General features: G+C 37.7%; 1 protein-coding gene across 6 annotated transcripts in view; it reads left to right on the top strand.

Annotated features, from left to right (window-relative positions):
* Nucleotides 1-25,904, top strand: part of EHBP1 (EH domain binding protein 1) — a 559,191-nt gene that overhangs the window by 90,635 nt on the left and 442,652 nt on the right. For all 6 annotated transcript variants that reach the window (XM_079941625.1, XM_079941630.1, XM_079941629.1 and 3 more), the window contains exon 2: nt 8,434-8,571. The gene's annotated coding sequence lies outside the window, so the exon portion shown is untranslated. The remainder of the gene's footprint in view (nt 1-8,433; nt 8,572-25,904) is intronic.

The raw sequence follows: 25,904 nt of genomic DNA, 5'->3' as shown, positions 1-25,904 counted from the left end.
TTTTTTTTTGAGTTTTTGGATTTTATTTTATTTATTTATTTTTTATACAGCAGGTTCTTATTATTAGTTATCTATTTTATACATATTGGTGTATATATATATGGAATGCAGTGATTAGTCCTAATGGGTTTAAGAGAAGGGAAGATCAGAAGATGTTTCTCTATGCCTTCACTATAAAATTTCTATCAGTAAGTTTAACATGACTAGAAAACAAATTACTGTTCACATTTTTTTGCATACTCTGGCCTCATGTTTGTGGTCATCATCATGGAAGCCCAGGACAAACTTTGAGAGAGTGATTGGCATGATAGATGGTGCAGCCTCATGAGTAATGCTATAACCAGTATTAAAGACAGTAAATGGTATTAGGGAACTGCGGAAGTAAGAAATCTATATTGTTTAAATTCAGGCAGGTTCCAAAGAGCCATGGCATTGTGAGTAGTAATGGTGTTGCTACCTTTTTCCAGCTGTGGGACATATGAAATTAGCCCAGAACAACTCATTTGACACTAAAGAACAGGAAGAGATGGTACCTGGACTCTAAGAAGAATATTCATCTGTACTGATTGGACAATAAACAAATTCTTTATATCTTTTCTATCAGCTATTTTAAATCTTCACTGATAAACCACTGTTTCTCAGATTGGCCCATAAATTTTGTCATGCAATTTTTAAAGCAAATTGTATTTATAGTCAGGGAACTGAGCAAAAATATATTTGATTATGGCCCCTCACACCCTAGGGGTGGTCCTGTGTACTTGATGTCTATGTAACATCATCTCTTTTAGTTTTATAGTTGACTGTTTAATAGTCTGCATATGGATATACTCAGTGAATGACTATAATGTTTTTCCTATACTCTTTTGCCTCTTCAGTAGATTACAAACCCTATTCACCTCTCTCTTTTTTTAAAATGCAAAGTAAAAAGGCTTAAATGGAATCTTTCCATCATTTACTCCTTGTTACTAGTTCAGCATTTGTTTTCAAGCTTTGCCAAGGGTTGTTTCCACTATAAAATTGTGGTCTCTTCTATCAGCTGGACCCTCAATACCACAGTAATCGTTTTGGGTGCTGAGTTATCCCTCGTTTCCTTGTCTTCAGTGGCTAGTCCAAACTTCAAGCTCTCTTCCCCATCATTTGGCTAAAAGTAATTCCCTTTCCCCATGCCCTTACTCTCAGTCAAGGCATTTTTCTCCTACACACACACACACACACACACACACACACACACACACACACACACACACACACACACACCCTCAACTTCCTGATAGATCCCCAACTTGTACCACCATCAAATTATCTTCTCTCACTCTTTCCTCCATTTCACTGTAAGTAGTATTCTTCATTCTATCCAAAGTTAAATACTCCAGTGTGTTCTGATTAAACCCCCTCCTGCCTATTCAGAACCACATGTTCTCAACTGTCCCCCCGCTGTCTCTCTCTCTCCCTCTCTCTCTGTGTCACACACACATTTGCACACACACACCACCACTTCCTCCTCTCTGATACCTCTTTCCTCCCAATATATAAATTCTTCCCAATATATATATATAAATATATAAAGTTAATTTTTTAATACTAAACAAACAAACAGCTCTTCCTCAATCCAGTGTCCCCCTCAAAACAGGCTACCACATCCTATTGTGAACTGCATGTGCCCAGCAGGGAGCATTCACAGAATCAACATGGTGACCAGGTTTTCTGGGACTGACCATTACACAACCTGAGCAATTATACGTAGTGACTCTCTTCAAATTGTCTCCTTCCCTTTATAGTTACTCTTCCTGGAAAAAAAAAGCTGTAAGTTACACTTGCTGTTTCTTCTTCCTTATCATCTCACTCCTTAACTGCTTCTGCCCCCTCTCTACCTCTCTGTAAGATTTGGTGCTAAGGCCAACAGTTTCTTATTACCAAATCTAATGGACATTTTCCTACCTTTATCTTACCCAGTGGTTATTTGAAGTTACAGACCATCCCTTTCTTGAAATTTCTTTAACTTCCATCCTCTTCTGATTTTTCCTTCCTCTTGCCTCGCTAGCCAGCTCTCAGTTTCCTTCAAGATCTTTGGTTGTCTGAGCCCTACTTAGCGGTCAGTGTTCACTGGGGTTACATCCTAGACTCTATCCTCTTTTTTCAAATTTGCTTCAGTGACATAGTTGAAACATTCGACTTTACCTATAATGGGGTCACATTTTGAGACATGGAGTTTTGGGGGTGGAGATGAAGAGGGAATGTTCTAAAGTCAAGGATAAGGTATAATATAACTTAGCCTTAGAGATCCTTTTAATAGTCTATGAACACAGTAGAAAACAACATTCCATAAGCCTCCATGGTTTTTCCTTCAGTGTTGGAAGAGATTATTGAATTTCACCTGAGCACCAGGTTATATGTATTTGACTTGGGTTTAGGACCAAAACTATTTTTAAAAAAAATAGGCACAGTATCTTTAAATATAAGACCAACACTCAGCAGGAGGGAATGTTTAGACTGGGGAAATGGAAACTTGCTAAGAGTATTGCCTCTCGTCTTGGGACGAGGCAATTTTGGGACGTAAGCTGTATGAGAGGAATGGTGGGAAAAATCATTGTAACTATTGATTTTCTCTATCCCTTTTGTTCTTCCTTTGCTTTGCCAGAGGTGTATATTTGGATTTGCATAAGTGAAATGTGCATGTGCACTCTGCTACCTGCGTGCAAATAACTCTTCTGTCTGTATCTCCAGCTTGGTCTTCTGAGAGCAGGCTCACATGCTGGCGATTCCCTTCATAGGCAGATTATCCCTTCATATCAACACTCTCTAGACAGAACTCAGCCTTTCTCCCCTGCCTTTACACGATACTCCCCAACTACTCCCCCTTCTCTACTCCTACCTGGAAGAATAATACTTTTGTTCAATCATACAAGCCAAAATACCTGAGAATTGTCCATGGATATTTTCTTTCCCTTAGTATCCACATTGCATTAACAGCCAAGTCATATTCCCACTATTCTCTTAAAGTTGCTCAAACCCTTTCTCTAGCTGTCCATCCCACTGCTATTGCCTTAGTTTATAATTGTCATCTTCCAACTTTTCCTAAAATTATTACACTGGCTTTTAACTTGTTTTTTTTTCAAGCTTCCATCTTATCCCCTCTTCCTTCCACTGTTAAGAAAAAGCATACAGTGCTTGGAAATAAAGGCCAAGGCTGTGCAGTAGATCCTTTCAATGTGATGTGTTATTTAACAGGTCTACCCAGTAATTATTTCATTATGGAATGTACCACCATTGGAGTTGTTTTTTTAAATTATTATTATTATTATTATTGGAATTTGTAAGGTAAGGACTCACACCCTAGGCAGTTACATGTTAACTTGTAGATTTTTGCCTGGTAGAGATGCAAACAGTTTTGTCCCTAAAAGAGATAATCCCAAGATTCTATTGATCTAACACTAACCAGAACTGTCTCTAACTTAAAAGAATAAGAAACTCATTTTGATTCCTCTCCTGAGAGCCTATGTAAACCCCCATTCTTCAAGTGTCTTGGAACCAGCTTACCTAAATTACTGGTTCCCTCATTATTTAATGAGTTAAATAAAATTCTTGACCAGTGTCCATTCTATATTAACATGAGGCTCATTTTTAAAACTTTTTGAAAATTATACTTTGACACCATGCTGCTACTAATAGATTCTTTCCAAATTGCTTATCTGATCATGTTATTTCTCTGTTTATTTTCCTTAATGGCTCCCTGTAACCTTAAGGACTGATGTTCACCCTCCTTAGCTTGACACCTTCATGTCCTTTATGGCTTTAGTCCTCCCTACTTTTTTAGCTAAATCTCCTGCCATCCCCTCACAAACAGTTCATGTTCTAACCATATGACACTACTAAACAAGCAACACTTTCTCCTCTTTGTACATGCTGCTCTCTCATCTAGAACCCCTCCCCCATCTCACCTCCACTACCCTTTCCCCTTTTCCCTCCTTTCTGCATTATTTACCTTCAAGACAGCCCAGCTATCACGTCCTGTCAAAGCCTCCCCTGGTCAGAACGCATGCTGGGTTAGGTATTCCTCTCCTGTGTTCTCCCTGTGCTTCCAGCTATTGCAACACTTGCCGTACCCTCTACAATTCTTCATTTGCTTGCCTGTTTCTGAGGCTAAAAGTAGATTGTAAGCTCTTTAGCCAGGAACTGAACTGAACATCTCTTAAGTACTTAGGTTTTGACTGTACTGTTACGAAAGTGATCTATTTGCCTCATCTGCCTCAGCAAAGAATAATTTTTTGTAGTACAATTGTGTCAAATTTAGTGACTGTCAACAATGTTTTAAGCATAAGCAAAGTTAGAGGTAGCCTCTTTCCAATGACCCTTGCTCCTAAATTTATCCGTTATTATGTAGAGCATTTTTCTTGATTTCTTCTTAATGTTATAGTCAGTGAAAGAAAATAAATTTTTATCATACTTTTCTCTAATAGAGGTTGTTCCACGCTTCCTGATCGTATAGTCATTAAGTTACTCGGATTTTTATTCATGCTTCAAGTTTTGCCTACATTCAAAGTAAACCGTATTTATAGGCATGAAAGTGTTCCCACTTTTCCCCCCAAGAAATTTAGAGGAAATTATCTCTTGCTGGTTTTAAGGCCAAGGCTTCCATTGGTACACTAAGTGTTGATGGCCCTCTGATAAGAGCTGATGTCACAGCCTCCCCCAGTGTATTGTGTGGGCCCTTGACTAGTCTTTCCTCTCAGCCACTTCCAGCTGTGGCTCATCTGCCCAAGCAACATTTCACTGTGTGATTTCCTATTGAAAAATGTTCTTCTTGTGCTTTTCTAAATGCTGTTCTGTCTGGAGCAAGTTGGCTCCCTTTAGCAGAAAACACTGTTTGTGAGAAAAAATTTCCTAATGAAAAGAATCCTAGATTTCAATGCTGAGTATCAGCAACATAAGGAACTCACACCTGCATATGAGGATTAGAACTTTACACGTGTGATTGACCTCAGACTCCAACCAAAGCAAAAACACCATCAGGGAAATCCTCTTATGCTTTCACTCACTCTGAACCACCTCCCACACCCAGATGTCAAGGTTCATGGTAAAGTGTGGTCAATCTATGTCCTGAAGTACTTTGAGCCTCTAAATCTTTCAAAGTGTACTTTACCCTTTCATTCTGGGTTAGAAAAGCATCATCAGAAAAGCTGAACTAGAGTTACTTGATGGTCTCATATTTGATTCCTCATTTCTTTAGATAAACAAGCACCTTCTTCTATTAGTGGATGCTTCTCAGAAGATTTTGAAAACCAAAGTCTCAAGTGATATGAATGTACCTGCCTAGTTGCAGTAGGATTTGGTTCGATCAGTGGTTTTTAAACTAAGTTCTGAGTGTCCTAATGAGTCCTGCAGAAATCCCTCAGGATCAAAAGGGGTGGGTAGATGATGCTTCCCCAGCCCAGTTTCAATATATGCAGCTCTATTTTTATCCACTTTATATAAATTGGGCTCTAACACACATTTCATTTGGAAAAAAAAAAAAACAGGGTTCTACTGCTTAAAGATAAGTTTAAAAAAAGAAAACAGAACTAGAATCCTTTTTTTTGGATTCAATAGTGAGCTTACGCTGCATGCAAATAAAGTAGGCTTAAGATACTGATATTGCTGCTAGTACAAAGCAGTGACACATTTATTTTTTATTCATTTATTCTACAAATATCTATTGAACTTCTCCTATATGCTAGGCAGGGTGCTGGGTGCTGGGATATAACTAAAAATAGGCAGGGTACCTACTCTCATGGACCATGTAGTCTAGCAGAAAGATGGGCAGTTAATGCACTGTGATAACTAGGTATGTGTGTTGGGGGGAGGGAGTCAAGAAAGGCTTCTGAGTGTTAATGAAGCAAAAGTAGGAAAGTAGGAGTTTTCAGGAGATGGGACTTGTAAAAGCCTGTGGGTGAGAGACATTGTGGCTCTCTGGAAGAACTGAAAAAAAAATGTGTTAACTCTGGAGTGTGGAGTTCAAGATAGAGAAGGTTTGTAAGCTATCTTAAGGAGTATGGACTTAAACTTAAGAGCCATGGGAAACAGAGGGGCAAAATGATCAGATTTCTTCTTTTAAAATCTCACTCTGGCTGTAAAGTGGAGAATGGAATGAAGAGGAGCAGAGTGGGGAATCAGAGGAGAAGCTATTAGAGTGTTCCAAGTAAGACATGGGGGTCCCCTGGGTTAAGGGAGCACAAGTGCAGGAGAAGAGCTGTGGCCAGATTCCAGAGATGATGCAGAGTTAGATTCTGCTCAGTCTGATGATCGATGGGATGGGTGTTGGGTATGGAAGGAAGAAGAAGTATCAAGGATGCTATTCAATTTTCTGGCTCAGGCAACTGAGTGGATAGTGGAGTCATTTGTGGAGACAGGGAACTCAGAGGAGAGGGTCAGGTTTAGAGGGAAGGTGATGAGATTCATTTTGGACATGAGTTAGAGATCCCCATGGGCCATCCATGTGTAGATGTTGAGTAGGCAGTTGGATGTTTAGGTGTATAGGTCAAGACACAGTCTGGGCTAGAGATATAGCTGTGGGACTTATCAGGGTAGAGGTGGTGATCAGCATCTTGAGAGTGAATGACAGCTCCTAGGTAGACTAGTAGATTGTGAAAAGAAGGGTGACCTAGAAAGGTGGCCAAGAAAAAGAGGACAAAGAGAAGGAAAATAAGAGAATCTGGTGTCATAGAAATCAAGAGAAGAGAATGGTTCAAGGATGAGCGAGTGAGATGCAGTGTTAAATGCTGCACAGGTCACAGTCTGACAAGTGTCTTCAAAATGCAGGCCTGCCTTCTGTCAGTGACAATATTCACAAGCTGTCTGGGATTATCTCAGTCTAGTCAAAAAGTTCTCTGTACTAATCCAGGAATAAATCTCATGTGTAACTGTACAAAAATAACCAGGAGACAGGGCTCCTTTAATTCTCAGTGGATTTCTATATCAATGTATAATTTTTGTAAATATCTGAAGAAGTTTAAAATCCAAACAGCTAATGATTGAAAAATCCGTACCCACATACATGTGGGCAAATAGCTAAGGCCGTCTCTGAAGTGATTTCTCTGAAAATCCAAAAACCAAAATCAAGAATTCCACATGGTCTACTCTTTAATGTACTATAATGTTAGTATTATGTAAAATATAATAAATAAAACTTCGGGATAAATAGCTAGAGTAAGTGGAATCCACACACATACCCTAAAAAACTGCAAAGTCATGTTAACCCGCAATTACATTTTCCTCAGACTTACTTTCACCTTCCACTGAGCTTTCTTTACATTCTGTCCCTTATCCCCCTTTCTACCTGTACTTTTGGCGATAACGTTAAGGGAGCTATGATTGTGGGTAAATATGTTGAGTTTGAGATCCTTCACAGAATAGGAGGTAGTGTTTCCCACAAGGGAAGTCATTCTTTGCAGAGTTCACCACTCTGTAAACCACATGGCTGGAAGGAAACCTGGGGGTTATCTAGTCTACATTCTTCCTTTTATAGTCAATGAAATTAGGGCAGAAAGAAAAGAAGTAACTTGAGCAATGACACATCAGGCATTGAGTGGGCAGCTGAAGTAGGTCTACATACAGCCTGCCCTGGATATATAAATATAATGCATCTTGGAGAAGACAGAAAGAACTAAAATATGTTCTGTCCTATTTTATACTGCAAGACTAAATCTGTTCATGTCAAGTTGCTAAATCATTCAAATATAAAATAAAGAAAAAGGTTTACTTTTGTATGTTTGAGAGACATTATGAGAAACAGTCCACAAACATGAATTCTCTTTTATTTCCTGTTTCACTTCATTTTATGCAGACATTTGTTTCCAAAGAGATCAAAGACAGGAAAACACACTGACTTATTCTGTGGTAGTCTGTGTAGCCTACATCTTGGTTCAGGGTCCTTTCCATTACAGCACTCAAGTTCATCCATCATCCCTTTCCCAACAATGCCAATACTTTCACCTTCCTATGAGATGTCAGGGATTCATGTGCCTGCTTGGATAGAACTGGCAATGGGACAAAGAGAGACTGGGCCAGGAGAGGCTGTTAAATCCAACTGTCCCTGGGCCAGGTCAGTGTAAGAGGGGAAATGGCTTTCTGTGGACAGATGCACCCCTGAGCTGCCAGGGATCTTGATGGGATGGTAGAGGAGGCAGCTTTCTAAATATTGGAAATCCAAAACCCATGGTAGGTGATGGAGTATAAGGAAAGACCTTAGACTTTGGAGTAAATGGACTTGGCTTAGCATCCTAGCTGTGCTTCTTAGAAGCAATGAGACTTTACAGATTTATTTTAACATCTCTAAGCCCTTAGTTTCTTCATCTGTAAAATTTAGTTGTGAAGATGCAATGAAATAAAGAATGTTAAGAACCCAGCACAATAGTTAATAAATTTTAATTTCTCTTTTCTTCACTTTAAATTCCTTAGGTTCCTCCCATCTCAAGCCCTGTCTCTTCACATCCCAACTAGATGGCTCTGCTAAAGACAGACTCAAGTTTTTACTGAAATACCCTTGAAGAAAACCTCCTCGGAACTTGGACCCACTTTTCAGAAGGAATTGGCACGGTAAGCCAACACTATTGGTCCCCCCCCGACAGTTTTATTGAGATATAATTGACATATATCATTGTATAATTTTAAGGTATACAACATAATTATTCAATTTATGTACATGTTGCAAAATTATCACCACAATAAGATTCGTTAACATCCATCAACTCAAATAGTAACAACTTTTTTCCTTATGATGAGAACTTTTTAATATCCACTCTCTTAGCAACTTTTCAAATATACAATACAGTATTGTTAACTGTTGTCATCATGTTGTACATTATATCCTCAGAACTTATTTATCCTATAACTAGAAGTTTGTATCTTTTGATTACCTTCACCTAATTACATCATCCCCTGCTACTACAACCCCCACCTACTCCCCACCCCCTACCTTTGACAATTACAAATCTTATCTTTGTTTCTATGGGTTTGGTTTTTTGGATTCTACTTATATGTGAGATTATACAGTATTTGTCTTTCTCTGACTTATTTCATTTAGCATAATGCCCTCAAGTTTCCTCCATGTTGTTGCAAATAGCAAGACTTCCTTTTTTCTAATGGCTGAATAGTATTCTATTGGGTGTATATATACCACAATTTCTTTATCCATTCATCTGTTGATGGACACTTAGGTTGTTTCTGTGTTTTGGCTATTGTAAATAATGCTGCAATGAACATGAGGTGCAGATATTTCTTCGAGATACTGATTTTGTTTCCTTTGGATATAACCCCGGAGTGAAATTGCTGGATCATATGGTAGTTCTATTTTTATTGTTTTTTTTGAAGAACCTCCATACTGTTTTCCATAATGTCTTTACCAATTTACATTTCTACCAAGAGTGCTCAACAGTTCCCTTTTCTCCATGTTTTCGCCAGCATTTGTTATCTCTTTTCTTCTTCATGACAGTCATTCTTATAGATGTGAGGTAATAGAGTGGTTTTGAGTTGCATTTTCCTAATAATTAGTGATGGCCAACACTATTTGTGACAGAGAAAAATTGCTTGCAATTTATAATACCCAACTGATTCCAAAAGAAGTTCTTTGCTGAACAGTGTGATTGGTATGAGGATGCAAGATTAAGAAAGTTCACTAACTTGTTCTGCATTGGAAACTTTTTATTTATTTATTTTTTTGCAGGAGGTAGAAGGGGAGGGCAGGGACAAGGGACAAGGCAGTGAGATCCAGAACCAGGGAAAACTGAAGCTTATGTGTGGACAAGATTAAAGGGTGAAGAGGTAGCCGAGGGGAACTTTGTGGGGCGCATGGGGATGTTTAATAGGAGTTTCTGTGAAAGTTTGCCATCTGGTGCTTGATATAACCCTTTCATGCATCTCTCTATGAAATCTGTAATAAAACCTGTGTTTCTAACAATGTCTCAGGGGAGTCGAATTTGTTCTTGTTGAGAAGTATAGAAGTGCTGAGTCCTACTTCAAGGTGTCTGTGAGTCCAGGACAGGGCTGACTATGAAGTCTAGACATATCTGTGTCATATTACTTAGATATCAGCATCCTCTCCTCTGGCCAAAGATATGCATTGTTTTTAAAAAGCAGAATAAAGAAATAAACACCTAGAAACCATCATTATTAAGCCCAGAACCACACATCAACTCTCTGAAGGCTGAAGATAGTTTCATCTGGCAAAGGAACACAAAATCCAGAAGATTTTGGCTTAACCTACATCTTCCCTTTGTACCTTACAAAATGGTTATAGAGCTTCCACTCCAAATCTTTCTGATCTGGACAATGTCACTCATTCAGAACATTTACCTGATGCTGCAAAATTTGTGTGAAAAGTCAAGGAATAAAACAGTATTCAGTAAATCCTAAGGCAGGGACTCTCAGTTGACTGAGAACTCTTTCTATGCCCAGAAAGCTAACAGCAGCAGCTTTCCCAGCTCATTTGTGAGGTATTGAGGGAATGCGGTAATTTTCAGAGCTTCCAGCAGAGCTTGTGGTCACATTTAGCTCTATAGCTCTACCTGCTCATAACTCTCCTTGCTTTTTCACAGTGGAACTGGGTCTTTTAGGAAGCAAGAAATAGCTTTTAAGAAAAAGGTCTCAGAAAAACACATACCTCATAAAAACTGATAAGCGTGAAAATTGCTTGTAATATAGATGACAAAGTCCAGGAGAGAATCCAGGAAGCTTTTAAGATTTGAGAGTGGTGCGTAGTGTACTGCTTTGGAACAAAGGCTACTCAAATGAATAAGCTGCAGGGATTTGTTGTGGGAGCTTAATTGCTTCAAGACTTTGGTGCCACTTCCAGAACAGCTACTTGTTTAATTGGAAAATTGGTTTCTACAGAATGACTAACAGGTACAAATGAGTGGATGACGCTCTGCTGCAAAGATAACATAAAGATAGCTCTGAATGTGCTACCCTGAGCCATCATATAAGCCAGCTCTGAGAACTGAGCATTGTGATGTAGAGGAAAGAGCATAAGATTTAGAGTCAAATGACCAAGATGAAAACCCAAGCTCTAATATTTGCTACCTGTCAAGTAGCAGGTCACTCATTTCTTCTGAGACTCAATATGCTCTTCTATCAAATGAGGTGTTATATGTCACATGATTGTCATGAGGCTCAATGGATATAAAGTACAGATGGAAGCACTTATAGGTTATTACAAGATATTGAATATAGTTCCCTGTGCTATACAGTAAATCTCTGTTGCTTATCTGTTTTATATGTAGTAGCTTCTCTCTATTAATCCCATACTGCTAATTTATCCCCTCCACATTACCCCTTTGGTAACTGTAAGTTTGTTTTCTGTGTCTGTGAGTCTGTTTCTGTTTTTGTATATAGATTCATTTGTATTATTTTTTAGATTCCACATATAAGTGATATAATACTATATTTGTCTTTCTCTGATTTACTTCACTTACTATGATATCCTGTAGGTCCATCCATGTTGCTGCAAATGGCAATATTTCATTCTTTTTTTATGGCTGAGTAATATACCATTGTATATGTGCACCTTGTTAAGCCAGTTGTCTGTTGATGGACACCTGGGTTGCTTCCATGTCTTGGCTATTGTAAACAGTGTGGCCATGAACATTGAGGTACATGTATCTTTTCTTTTTTTTTTAAATCTAACAAAGTGTTTTTATTTTTTAATTTATTTTTTATTAAAGTATAGTTGAACTACAATATTGTGTTAATTACCACTGTACAGCAAAGTTATACATATATATACATTCTTTTTCATGTTCTTTTCCGTTATGGTTTGTCACAGGCTATTGAATATAGTTTCCTGTGCTATACAGTAGGACCTTGTTATTTATCTGTTCTATATATTGTATTTCAAATTGGAGTTTGTGTGTTTTCTGGATATATGCCCAGGAGTGGGATTGCTGGATCACATGGTAGCTCTATTTTTAGTTTTTTAAAGAACTTCATACTGTTTTCCATAGTGTCTGCATCAATTTACATTCCCACCAACAGTGTAGGAGGGTTCCCTTTTCTCTACACCCCCTCCAGCTTTTATTTTTTGTAGACTTTTTGATGATAGCCATTCTGACTGGTGTGAGGTATCTCATTGTGGGTTTGATCTGCATTTCTCTAATATTAGCGATGTTGAACATCTTTTCAAGTGCCTGTTGGCCTAGATGGAAGCAATTAAAATTTTATTTTATTTAATTTTAATTTTTAAATTTATTTAATTATTCATTTTTGGCTGCGCTGGGTCTTCACTGCTGCGTGCAGACTTTCTCTAGTTGCAGCGAGTGGAGGCTACTCTTCATTGCGGTGTGCAGGCTTCTCACTGCGGTGGCTTCTCTTGTTGCAGAGCACGGGCTCTAGGTGCGCAGGCTTCAATAGTTGTGGCACGCGGGCTCAGTAACTGTGGCTTGCAGACTCTAGAGCGCGGGCTCAGTAGTTGTGGCACACGGGCTTAGTTGCTCCGCAGTATGTGGGATCTTCCCAGACCAGGGCTTGGGCCCGTGTCCTCTGCATTAGCAGGCAGATTCTTATCTACTGTGCCACCTGGGAAGCCCTAAAAAAAATTTTTTTTAATTTAAAAACTAATACATGTTTAGCACAAGAAACTTGGAAAACAGAAAAAGAAAAAGGAAAATACCAAAGAAGTACCCATCATTTTATCAACCAAGGAGAATAGATAGTATTTCAGTGTCTTCAATCTTTTTTATATGTATGGGTACACACACACACACACACACACACACACACACACACACTCTCTCTCTTCCTTTTAAAGAAAAATAACATTTTAACTGCATATGTTTTTGTAGCCTGCGTTTCCACTTAGCAATATATTGCGAAATATTTCCTGTGTCAATAGTCTTCTACTACATGTTTAGGAAAGCAATTTTTGTGTGTGTCTGTGTGTGGTCACACCGCATGTCTTATGGAATCTTATTTCCCCAACCTGGGATTGAACCCAGGCCCACAGCAGTGAAAGCCCCGAGTTTTTACCACTGGACCTCCAGGGAATTCCCAGTAAAGCCCTTTTAAAACTGTGAAGGGCCATTCATATATCAGTAGTTATTATTAAAATATGAATGAATGAGTGAATATCCTCATCTCTTCCCCAATATACACAAAACCCTATGCATCCAAAAAGTTTTCCTGCATCATTCTATTGGCAATTCTCTAAATAAAACTTAAGGTGAGTGCAATAATTTTTGCCTAGCTTTTGTTATTTCTTTTCTAATCTTTTCTTTCTAATAACTAGGAAGACAAAAGTTACAAAATGAGATTATGTGCCAATATATTTTATTTTAAATGCCTTTGATTTATTCTCTTCAAATTTGCTTTAGCAATGATGCATGGCTTCTGTTGAGAAATGCTACATGTGTACCATGATGTTTCACATTAACATAATTTAACAGTAATTACCTGGAAGTCTGGACCCACTGTCCATTTGTTTTCCACGTTCAAGGTCTTTTACTCTCATGAAGAATATATATGCTTTTGCTATGCACACAACTAGGAAATAAATTGCAACTTTGATTTGGAAATGGTTAAAGATGATGAATGGGCAAGTTAATTTGGTATGAGGATGTTTTGCCCACTTTCCCTACCGTAGCTAATCTGGATTGAGATTTTAGAGGAATGGACTCTCTTTCTGACTCTGTTACTGTTCATGCATTGTAAGCAAGCCACTCATCTTTCCTCAACCTTGGTTTTCTCATCTGTAAAATGTCAGGAGGAAAAGAGATCATCTCTAAACTTCTAAGATTTTAAGGCCACACTTGGAGAACCAGGTGAGCATCCTGTTGGCATACCAGAAATGCCCTGGAACAGCTCTAACTATTTGATAACATATTGAAATCTTTTGTATCACTTATTAAAATGCCCCTGCTAGAGCTTCCAAGTGCCCCCATTCTGCAATCCCACCACTTCCAATGTCCCTGGCCCTTCCTCCTGGACCTTCAGCCTCCTCCAAATTCTACCAACTAAGGGGTCTCCAGCTGGCATCCATTCTGGTTACTCAGTTTCTGACTCCATCCAGTTTTTAAATATTTTGAATATCCCTCCTGATTATAAGAAGCTCCTTTGCATGCCCAGTGCACAATGCATGCCGGCTCATGACAGAGGCTAAATCATTATCCCTGTGACTAAATCTTCTGAAGTTCACAAAATTGGAGACTATGTTTAGAATTGACCATTTTTACATGTAGTGGGTGGAAATAAAGTGAAAACCTTAACTGAACTTTGTGAGTTTTATCAATTTATGTGTAATTTAAGGTAAAGTTGATACATTTCTTTTTCTAAGTGTATTCAGCTGTTTCTATAGTTTAAAAAGTAAAGTGATTTTTTTAAAGTTTAGTTTTAGATTTCAAAATAGCAGGATATAGTAATGTATTCTTTTTTTATTTTTTGAATGTCTTTATTGAGGTTTCAGTCACATACCATAAAATCCACCCATTTAAAGTGTACTGTTCAATGGTTTGAAGCATATTCAAGAGTTATGCAACCATCATTACAATCTAATTTTATCACCCTAAATACCCATCCTCCTTAGCTACCACTCCCCATCCCCCTTCCCTCAGCCACTGGAAACCACTAATCTACTTCTGTTTCTATGGATTTGCCTATTCTTGGACATTTCATATAAATGGAATCATATACAATATGTGGTCTTTTATTGATTGGCTTCTTTCACTTAACGTTGTTTTCAAAGGTATGAGTATATTCTTAATGTAGAATCAAGTTGAAACCAGAAGCAATCCTGAGCCAAAGTTTGAAGACACAATACTATTTGGCTTGGTGATCCAGCTCCCCAACCCCCCGGCCTTCCCTCCCTAAGTCATTTCCCCATTCTGGACTTATCTCCTCTCCTACAAACAAATGTCATGTCAAAAGCTTCAATCTGTGAAGATCTGTTTTATCTCAGATCTCACAAACTCATTGAAAGTCAGGAATCAGAGGCAGTGGGGACTTAATACCCCACTATCCCCAGTGGTAATAATAATTCCTTAATAACAATAATAGTTTTCATTTTGGAGCCCTAACTAAGGGCTGGGTTCTGCACTAAGCACATTTCTATATCTCGTTGTAGGTAATTCTTGCTAACCACAGAGGATATATTAATATTTTAATTTCACAGAGGAGAAGAAAGAGGTTCAAAGAAGTTAAGTAATTTCCCCAAGGCAAGCCATCTATCCAATGGCAGAAACAGGATGTCCATCCAGATGTGTTTGATATTAAGGTCCATTCTCTTAATTACTTCATTTCATAGAGTTTAAGACTCACATTTTTCACATTTTACTGTCTCTGAAATTGGGATACCTCTTACAATTGGCGATGTCTTTTTATAATTGGCATTGGTTTTTCTTTCTTAGTGGCACATAAAATAGTGGTACATCTTACAATTGATTATATCTTTGTTCTGATAAAACTTGGTATAAAACAATATTGCCTCCTTAAAGGAATTAACCTTTAATAATGAAATTTAAGGATTAGTGGCACAGTTAGGAGGAGAGGAGGAGATGGGTTTTAAGGGGAAATTCCACCCTCAACATCATAATGTATCTCATAATACAAATGCTTACATGCTTCTTCTGTGGATAAAAGTTATCTGATAAATGCTGTCCTCAGTCACAAACAACTATGTTTTCTGAATATATACTGAAATGGAAAAACTTTGAAATCTAAATTTTTCCATTGCAGTATAGAGCAATGATGGTCTTGCAACATCAGTTAAAGAGCTGTCATTGTTATTTGAATTGATTTTAATTGCATTTAATTTTTAAAAAATTATAAAACTTTTAAAGGATGATGTTCCAACTCTGAAAAAGTTGAGGAATCACTGACCTACAGCAAGTTGATGTTAGGATATTAGACGTATGTTTGCAATGCCTCATGTATTTCTATATTTTCTTCTCATACTTTCTGCCCTTGACATTTCTGAGAAGAAAGTGAATATAAATGTTTTTGCACAAAAAATTCCCTCCCAGTATTTCTCTTTCTGTTTTCTAGCAGAGGCATTCTAAGTGGAGTGCCCTCTGATCTTTCCAGAGCAGAATGGGAATGAGGTAGAAGGAAGGAGGCAAGAGAAACACATGAGTATTCACTTGTTCAGTTAGGTTACTGTTGACCTGTTCTTTTTTCTTTCTGGTGTTTATCTGGACTGAGTCATAAGACTATAAGCTTTCCTGTCCTGTACAGAGATTCACCCCGTTGAGCTGGAGTCAGGATTTTCTTTTTCTGGACCAATCAAACTAGAAACTTAAAAGGAGAGAGAGATAGAGATGGAGAAAAGAGGGAGAGGGAGAGAAGAAGGGGAGGGGAAGGGGACAAAAAGGCAGGGGATAACATTATCATCAGATGATGCTTTTTTAAAAAAGAGCTCCCTCTGGTTGCTGTGTGAGAACAGACTGGAGAATTTTTCTTGAAGATAAGGATAAGACGTGAATTCTTGTCCCAACGCTATCAGATGTTGGATGACTGAGGCAATGCATTGATCTTGGTTTCCTAATGAGGTTAATTATGTCTGTCATATCTAGCTTACAAGTTGTTATGAGATTCAAATAAAATGATGCATATAAAGTGTTTTGAAGAAGCTCAAAGGGAGACACAAATACAAAAATTAATTTAGATGGCAAGGTGCTACATAGCAAAGCTTCTGTGATAATAATTACAACAAAATAGCTACACTTATTAAACACATATTTTGCATTTTGTCTTCACAGTAGCAATTATGAGAAAGATATTATGACTTTCAATTCAGAGCTGAGCAAACAGACTTAAAGAAGTTAAGCAACTTTCCCAAGGTCACAGTTGCAGAACCAGGATTTAAACCCAGGTGTGGCTGACTCTTAAGCCATAGCTTAAGTCACTCCACTTACATCTTCAATCTTTTTCTCTTTATCACATTTATTGTGAGAACCACAGAAAATATAAGTACTTAAAGTAGTAACTCATTTTGCCCACACATATTATTTATAAGCTTGCCTTCTTTTTCTTTTGTGTGTTGTTTTCGATTTATAAAATTTTTTTTTCTGCTGTAACTGAGTTATATGGACAGCTGGAATGATAGCAGATAAGAGCTGAATGTCAACAAGTAAGCAGGTCAGCCTTTTTCACCAGACTTAGGAGCAACTGGATAATATTTTCTGGGTTTGATCATTCTTTGTTATTTATATGATACCAAATAAGTTTGCTGAATTATAGAAACTTTTTTCTTTCTTTTCTAAATTGAGATATGATTGACATATAGCATTGTGTAAGTGTAAGGTGTACAAGATGTTGATTTGATACATTTATGTATAGCAATGTGATTACTATCTTAGCATTAGCTAACACCTCTATCACATCATGTAATTATCATTTCTTTTTTGTGGTGAGAACAATTAAGATCTATTCTCTTGGCAACCTTGAAGTTTATAATACACTCTTGTTGGCTATAATCACTATGCTGTGCATTAGATCCCCAGAACTTATTTATCTACTAGTTTCAAGCTTGTATCCTTAAACAACATCTCCCCGATTTCCCCAAACCCCCACCTCCTGATAAATACCATTCTACTCTCTTTTTTAACGAGTTCAGCTTTTTCAGATTCCACATATGAGTGATATCGTACAGTATTTGTCTTTCTCTGTCTGACTTATCTCACTTAGCATAATGCCCTCAAGGTCCATCCATGTTGTCTCAAATGGCAGGGTTTCCTTCTTTCTCATGACTGAATAATATTCCAGTGTGTGTGTGTGTGTGTGTGTGTGTGTGTATGATATGTGACAAACAGATGACATCTTCTTTATCTATTCATCTGTTGACCAACACTTAGGTTGTTTCCGTATCTTGGCTATTATGAATAATGCTGCATTGAACATGGGACTGCAGACATCTTTTCAATATCCTGTTTTCATTTCCTTTAGCTATATACCCAGAAGTGGGATTGCTGGATCATACGATGGTTCTATTTTTAATGTCTTGAGGTATCTCCATACTGTTTTCCATAGTGGCTGAACCAATTTACATTCCTACCAACAGTGCACAAGGGTTCCTTTTTCTCAACAACCTCATCAGCACTTGCTATTTTCTTCTTGGTGATAGCATTTTAACAGGTGTGAGGTGATATTTCACTGTGGTTTTATTTGCATTTTGCTGAAGATTAGTGGTACTGAGCATCCTTTTGTGTACCTTTTGGCCATTTGCATTCTTCTTTGGAAAAATATCTATTCAGTTCCTCTGCCCATTTTAAAGTCAGATTATTTGTCTTCATTATTAAAATGTATGTGTTCTTTATATATTTTGGTTATTAACCCCTTATCCAATATATGGTTTGCAAATATTTTCTTCCATTCCTTAAGTTGCCTTTTGATTTGTTGTTTGTTTCTTCTGCTGTGCAGAAGCTTTTTAATTTGATGTAGTGCCATTTATTGATTTTTGCTTTTATTGCTTGATATTTTGGTGTCATATCTAAAAAAATCATTGCCAAGACGAATGTCAAGGAGTTTTCTTCCCTATGTTTTCTTCTAGGAGTTTTAAAGTACCAGGTCTTATGGTTAACTCTTTAATTCATTTCAGGTTAATTTTTGTGAGTGGTGTAAAATATGGGTCCAATTTCATTGTTTTGAATATGGTTATCCAGTTTTCGCAAGAGCATTTGTTGAAGAGACTATCCTTTCTCCACTGAGTGTTCTTGGCTCCCTTGTCAAATATTAGTTGGCCATATATGCTGAGATGTATTTCTGGGCTCTCTGTTCTATTCCATTGGCCTCTGTGTCTATTTTTATGCCAGTACCATACTGTATTAATGACTGTAGCTTTGTAGTATAGTTTGAACAAGGACATATGTTGCCTCCAGTTTTATTCTTTCTCAGGATTGCTTTGGTTATTCAGGGTCTTATGTGGTTCTATAGAAATTTTAGGATTATTTTTTCTATTTCTGTAAAGAATGCTCTTGGAATTTTGATATGGATTGTGTTGAATCTATAGAGTGCTTTGAGTAGTATGGACATTTTAGCAGTATTCTTCTGATCCATGAACAAGGGATATCTTTCTGTTCATGTCTTCTTCAATTTCTTTCATTGAAGTCTTGCAGTTTTCATTGTATAGCTCTTTCACTTTTTTGGTTAAATTATTCATAAATATTTTCTTGATTTGATGCTATTGTGAATGGGATAGCTTTATTTTTTGGCAGATATTTTGTTGTTAGTGTATAGAAACACAACTGATTTCTATATATTGATTTTATATCCTGCAAATTTAATGAATTCATTGATCAGATCCAACAGTTTTTAGTTGAGTCTTTAGGATTTTCTATTTATAAGATCATCTCATCTGCAAATAATGGCAATTTTACTTCTTCCTTTGCGATTTAGATGCCTTTTATTTCTTTGTCTTGCCTAATTGCTCTAGCTAGGACTTCCAGTACCATGTTGATAAAGAGTGGTCAGAGTGGGCAACCTTGTTTTGTTTCTGATCTTAGAGAAAAAGATTTCAATCTTCCACTGTTGAATAGGATGATAACTATGGGTTTGTTGTATGTAGCTTTACTATGTTGATATATGTTCCTTCTATGTCCAATTTTTTGAGGGCTATTATCACGAAAGGATGTTTTATTTTGTCAAATGCTTTTTCTGTATCTATTGAGATAATCACATGACTTTTATATTTTATTCTATTAACGTGGTATATCACATTTCTTGATTTGTGTATAGTGAACCGTTCTTGCATCCCAGGGATAAATCTCATTTGGTCATGGTGTATGATCCTTTTAATGTGTTGTTAAATTTAGTTTGCTAATATTTTGTTGAGAAATTTTGCATCTATATTCATCCAGGATTTCAGTGTATAGTTTTCTTTTCTTGTGGTGTCCTTATCTGGCTTTGGTTATCAGGGTAATGCTGGCCTCTTAAAATGAATTTGAAATTGTTCCCTCCTCTTCAATTTTTTGGAAGAGTTTGAGAAGGATTGGTATTAATTCTTTAAATGGTTGGCAGAATTCATCACTGAAGCCATCTGGTACTGGGCTTTTCTGTGTTGGAAGATTTTTGGTTATGGATTCTATCTCCTTACTCATTATCGGTCTGCTCAGATTTTCTATTTCTTCCTGATTCAGCCTTGGTTGGTTGTATGTTTCTAGGAATTTATCCATTTCTTCTAGGTTATCTAATTTGTTGGCATATAGTTGTTCATAGTAGTCTTGTATGATCCTATGTATTTCTGTGGTATCAGTTGTAATGTCTCCTCTTTCATTTCTGATTTTAGTAATTTGAGCTCTCTTTATTAGTCAGTCTAGCTAAAGGCTTTTTGTTTATCTTTTCCAAAAACCAGCTCCGAGTTTTATTAATATTTCCTATTGTTTTTCTGGTCTCCATTTCATTTATTTCTGCTCTGATCTTTGTAATTTCCTTCCTTCTGCTAACTTTGAGCTTAGTTTGTTCTTCTTTGTCTAGTTCCTAGAAATGTAAAGTTTAGGTTGTTTATTTGAGATCTTTCTATTTTCTTAATATATGTATTTATTGCTATAAATTCCATCTGAGAACTGCTTTTGCAGCATCCAGAGGTTTTGGTGTGTTGTGTTTCCATTTTCATTTGTTTTAAGATTTTTAAAATTTCTCTTTCGATTTCTTCTTTGACCCATTGGTTTTTCAGGAGTGTGTTGTTTAGTTTCCACATATTTGTAAACTTTTGAACTTTCCTTTTGTTGTTGATTTCTAGTCTCATACCACTGTGATAGGAAAAGATACTTGGTATGATTTCAGTATTCTTAAATTGGCTAAGACTTGTTTTGTGGCCTATCATAATCTATCCTAGAGAATGTTCCACATGCACTTGAGAAGAATGTGTATTCTGCTGCTGTTGAATGGAATGTTCTATAAATGTCTATAAGGTCCATTTGGTCTAATGTATGGTTGAAGTCCAACATTTCCTTGTTGCTTTTGTCTGGAGGATCTATCCATTGCTGAAAGTGAGGTTATTGAAGTCCCCTACTATTATTGTATTGTTGTCAATTTCTCCCTTCAGAGCTGTTATTATTTGCTTAATATATTTAGGTGCTCCAATGTTCAGTGTGTATATATTTACAATTATTATATCTTCTTAATGAATGACCACTTATAATTATATAATGACCTTCTTTGTCTCTTGTTACCATTTTTGGCTTAAAGTCTATTTTGTCTGATATATAGTGGCTTAAAGTCTATATTTGTCTGATATAGTTCACCTGCTTTCTTTTGACTTCTTTTGACTTCTACTTAAATGGACTATCTTCTTATATCCCTTCACTTTGAGCCTATATGTGTCCTTAAATCTGCATCTTGTAGGCAGCATATAATTGGGCAAAACTTTTTTCACTTGAATGTATTGTCAAAAATTCTGTTATACAGACAAACAGAATAGGACAGAGTCTATGCTTTCTGTATTAAATTATATATATCCACAATGGAATTGGGCCCAGTGTCTGAGCTTTGAGCTATTCATGGGCTTAAATTTATAGCAAAGGGTCAAATATAAGAAATTCTAACTTGTCATATGTTCCTGCTTCCTCACTCCAAACTAAGCCAGTTTTGATGAAAAAAATTCTGTAATGTGAGTGTTGATGAAAGAGCAAACAGACTTTTTTTTTAATAACATGAGATTTAGGAATTAAACACAGCAGGCAGAAGATCCTGTAGGAATTTCAAGTGATATTTTACGATGGTTCACTACAGGATGTTCTAAGCCTTGGTTTACATAGCATGCTACTTTATATAGTATTCTTTATTCTTGGGATCCCAGCAAGAGGAGATATTGTATTGATATAGATAATCATCTCTGCTTCCTTCCTATCTGGACAGACGGGAAGGGAATAAACAAAAATAACATCTAGCTCATAGGAGAAGTAGGAAAGAAAGTTTAGAAGAGAAAAGGCCAACATGAAAAAGAAATGTGCAGTAGTGGATATTTTGAGTAGGATAAGCTTACATTATAGATCTCCTAAAAGATAAATACAAGTTGAAAATATGTCTGAATGTTTTAACTGAACTTTCTAAGAATTACTAATTTTATGGCCTTTGCAAGGAGGTATCTGCCACATCTTTCAAAATATCCAGGGGTCTTCTTACATTCATTTATCGTTTACTCTTCTTTTAATTATGTAATTAGTGGTTGTTTTATTCATCATGCACTTGTGAGGCAGATGCCAGAGACTGGGCATTTAAAAAGTACAAAAAGCAGAGCTCTTGTCTGTGCGCTGCTTAACATTTGGTTGGAAGGCCCAGATATATAAAATAATAAAAGGACAAAAGCAATACAATGACAGTGTTTCAGTTAGGAAGAAATAGCAGGGGTATCGAGAAAAAAACAACAATATTTATATTGCTGTTTTTATTATTATTTTTTTTGTGGTACGCAGGCCTCTCACTGCTGCGGCCCCTCCCGTCGCGGAGCGCAGGCTCGGGACGCACAGGCTCAGCAGCCATGGCTCACGGGCTTAGCCGCTCCGCGGCATGTGGGATCTTCCCGGACCGGGGCACGAACCCGCGTCCCCTGCATCGGCAGGCAGACTCTCAACCCCTGCGCCACCAGGGAAGCCCTCTATTGCTGTTTTTAAAGAAAACTGCCATTCTACCCAATGGAATAATTTAGTGAGATGAGCACTAGGAAGAGATTGGTCATGGGAGTTTGAGGGTAAAAGCTGGAAAAAGCTGAATTGCGATGCTTCACAGAGGAAAATACTTCAAGGTTCTTGGTTCAGTCTGGGGGTAGGGGAGGGAAATAGGGGAAGGTAAAGAATGGAAAGAGAGAAGAGAGGAGCCAGTAAGAAAAAGACAGGCTGGTGTCAGGCCATGAAAGGCCACAGGATGCTCAACATGTCATTTTGAAATTGTTTGTATCCTTGTGACTCAAAGCCCTCTTTCTCTGACCTTCCTTCCCAGGGTGCTATCTACAGTAAATTTGACTCTTCTCAGGAATGCTGTGTGCAAAGGAGTAGTTTATTGCTGTTGTTTGTGTGTGTGTGACTGCCAAAGAAGGAGCTAAGTTTCACAGGATGGATCTCAGAGAGCACCTGGAAGGGAGGCAGAGTAGGCCTGAGAACCCAAAGCTCAGTAGAGCTCACAGAAATCATAGAGGACTGTGGGCCATGGAGTTGTACCCGGGTCTCCAGGGAATGAAGCCTCAGGTGACATCCAGTTTCCACAGACAAACAGGGATATGATCACACTACTGGTGCATGTATGTGTTTCGAGGTGGGGTGGGTAGTTAGAGAAGGGAAATTTTAATCCAAATCTTGGAAGAAATGGTGTTTTAGGATAGCAGTTGGGCATTATAGGGTGACACCCAGCATGAACAAGGCCATTAGCCGACACTCACACGTGCACATAATTTATAAATGACAATATTTTGGCTACAGTTGGAGATTCACTGTGGGTTTGAAGGAACCCACTTTCAATTCTTCTTCAAGTTGCTAATGGTTCCATAAGAAACAAGGCTCAGACCTGTGGTTTGCAAACTTGTTTTTAACAATGGAGTCTTATCTTCAAATAAAGTCTTATCCCAAAGTGCAACAGGTAAACAGAAAAACTCAGTTGCCCTGGTTAAGAGGGTAGCAGTCTTTTCCTTTTGTGCTCTCCCACGCCCATCCCTTAGAATTCCTGGGGCTCCACAGAGCACAGCCTGAAAAGCAACACCCTAGAACAAGAGGAATGAGACTGTATCATTGGTCTCCTTTCTTGATTAAATTATACTGACCTTGCCAGAAGAAATTCCATTTAGAAGTTTGTGCCAGAAAGTGAAAAATGTTGATACTATCTATAGTATACTAGTATTGGCAAGGGAACAGGGAAATGGGCACTCTCAAACGCTGTTGCTGAGAGTATAGATTGGTACAGTCTTTTTTTTAAGACAATTCATCAAAATTTTAGATGTATGAGCCATGTGATCCCTCAGTTCCACTGAGGAAATCTTTCCTACTGAAATACTCATATATCTGCCCAAAAGTGTATGTACAAGGATGCTCATTATTTATAAGACTATCAAATCAGAAACAAGTTAAATAGAGGAATGGTTAAATAAATTATGCTACCTTCATATAATGGAATATTATTCTCATTAAAATGAAAGAGGTAGATATATATAGATAGATATAGATATAGAAGGATGTCCCTCATACACTAAGTGAAAATGCAAGTTACAAAAGAACATAGTTAATATGATACATGTATATTTTTAAAGCAAGCAAACAAAACCCCCCATATTCTATGAAAGCTATGTAAGTACTTCTGATTGCAAAAACAAAAAACCTCCAGAAATAAATGGTTAGTTTCAGGGTTTAGGGTTTATTTCTTGAGAAGGGTAATGGAAGTAAGGGGGCATACACTTTTTATTGTTTGTGTTATTTGGATTGTTTACAAAAGACATGCACTAATTTTATAATTAAAAAGCAATGAAGACAAAGATAAAAATAGCAACAAAAAATAATTGCTTGTTTCAAGACCTGGTAAGTTTTCTCTTTTATATCAACAAAATTTAAATAATGTAACCTTCTTTCCTTCTTTCCCTGGCTACCAGGAAATCCAGAGTAAACTTTGAAGCATGAACCCAGCAATGACATTGACCTTTAAACCTAGAATATTTACATTTCCTTTTTGCTTTGGTCCTGTTTTTCTATTTCCAGTTAACTTTTTTCCAAAGCTTCCTGGGCTCATTTTTCAAAAGAGATAGGAATAGGTTATAAAGAAAGAGACAAATTCTGAATCCCTCACTCTGAGCAGCCCACATTTCCTTGTTAGAAACTCTCTAGGGCTGAGGAGAAAAGGATTTGATTTACTATTTATACTTTATACTCTGATTATTCTCACGTAGGATCTGAGGACAAGAATTAGTACTCTTGCGGCTATAAAAAACACTTGGCTCTACTTTGGAGTTTTACTTTCTCTGCTCCAAACTTAAGAGCTGCAGGGACAGTCAGGAGGCTCTTGAGACAAGACTTGTCTTCATCCTGTAGACGGTGGGAAATCACTGAGGGTTTTTAAGCAAAGGAGAAACTGGATCTTAACCGTGTTTGAAAAAAAAAATAGCTGGCAGAGGAAAAAGTTGATTGGCATGGGAAAAGGCAGAGGTACTCATTAAATATCTGTAGACTGGTTGGATAATTAACGGTTAAATGACCAAGGTAGTTTAAAAGCCTGTGTTTATTGGAAGGGACTGTGCATCATTTGTCAGTAATGCCAGGCTGGATCATTTGGTCTAAACACGGGCTTAGTTAGGTCCATATCATAGGTCCATCTCATAAGGGGGAGGGTGTAAATAGCTCAAAGCAAAGACATCCTTTGGTCAGAAAATAAGGAAAGACAATAGTTTCCCCAGGTACCTTGGCAGTGGCATCTTTATTTGGAGAGGGGCTCATTCTTTTCACTAAGGGTGAAGTATATCTGCCTCATCTCTGAGGAGGGAATGCAGCACCGACTAAGGACACTCTTTTGGGGTCAGACCTAGTTCAGATCTTGTGGGGTTTTTTTGGCTGTGTTGGGTCTTCGTTGCTGTGCGTGGGCTTTCTCTGGTTGTGGTGCGTGGACTTCTCAGTGTAGTGGCTTCCCTTGTTGCCGTGCACAGTCTCTAGGCACTCATGCTTAAGTAGTTGCAGCACTCAGGCTCCAGGGCACACGGGCTTCAGTGGTTGTGGCTCGTGGGCTCTAGAGCGCAGGCTCAGTAGTTGTGGCACACAGGCTTAGTTGCTCTGCGGCATGTTGGATCTTTCCAGACCAGGGCTCGAACCCGTGTCCCTGCACTGGTAGGTGGATTCTTAACCACTGTGCCACCAGGGAAGTCCATAGTTTAGATCTTGATTCTGTCAATTATTAACTGTGTGACCTTGAGCAACCCCTCAGCGCCAGTTTCTTCCATTGTAAGTAAAAGTGGAGGTAAAAACACCCACTTCCATGGGTGGGAG

This window comes from Stenella coeruleoalba (genome assembly GCF_951394435.1).
Source record: "Stenella coeruleoalba genome assembly, chromosome: 13".
Classification (NCBI taxonomy): domain Eukaryota; kingdom Metazoa; phylum Chordata; class Mammalia; order Artiodactyla; family Delphinidae; genus Stenella; species Stenella coeruleoalba.
This window is presented reverse-complemented; position numbering and strand designations above follow the sequence as displayed.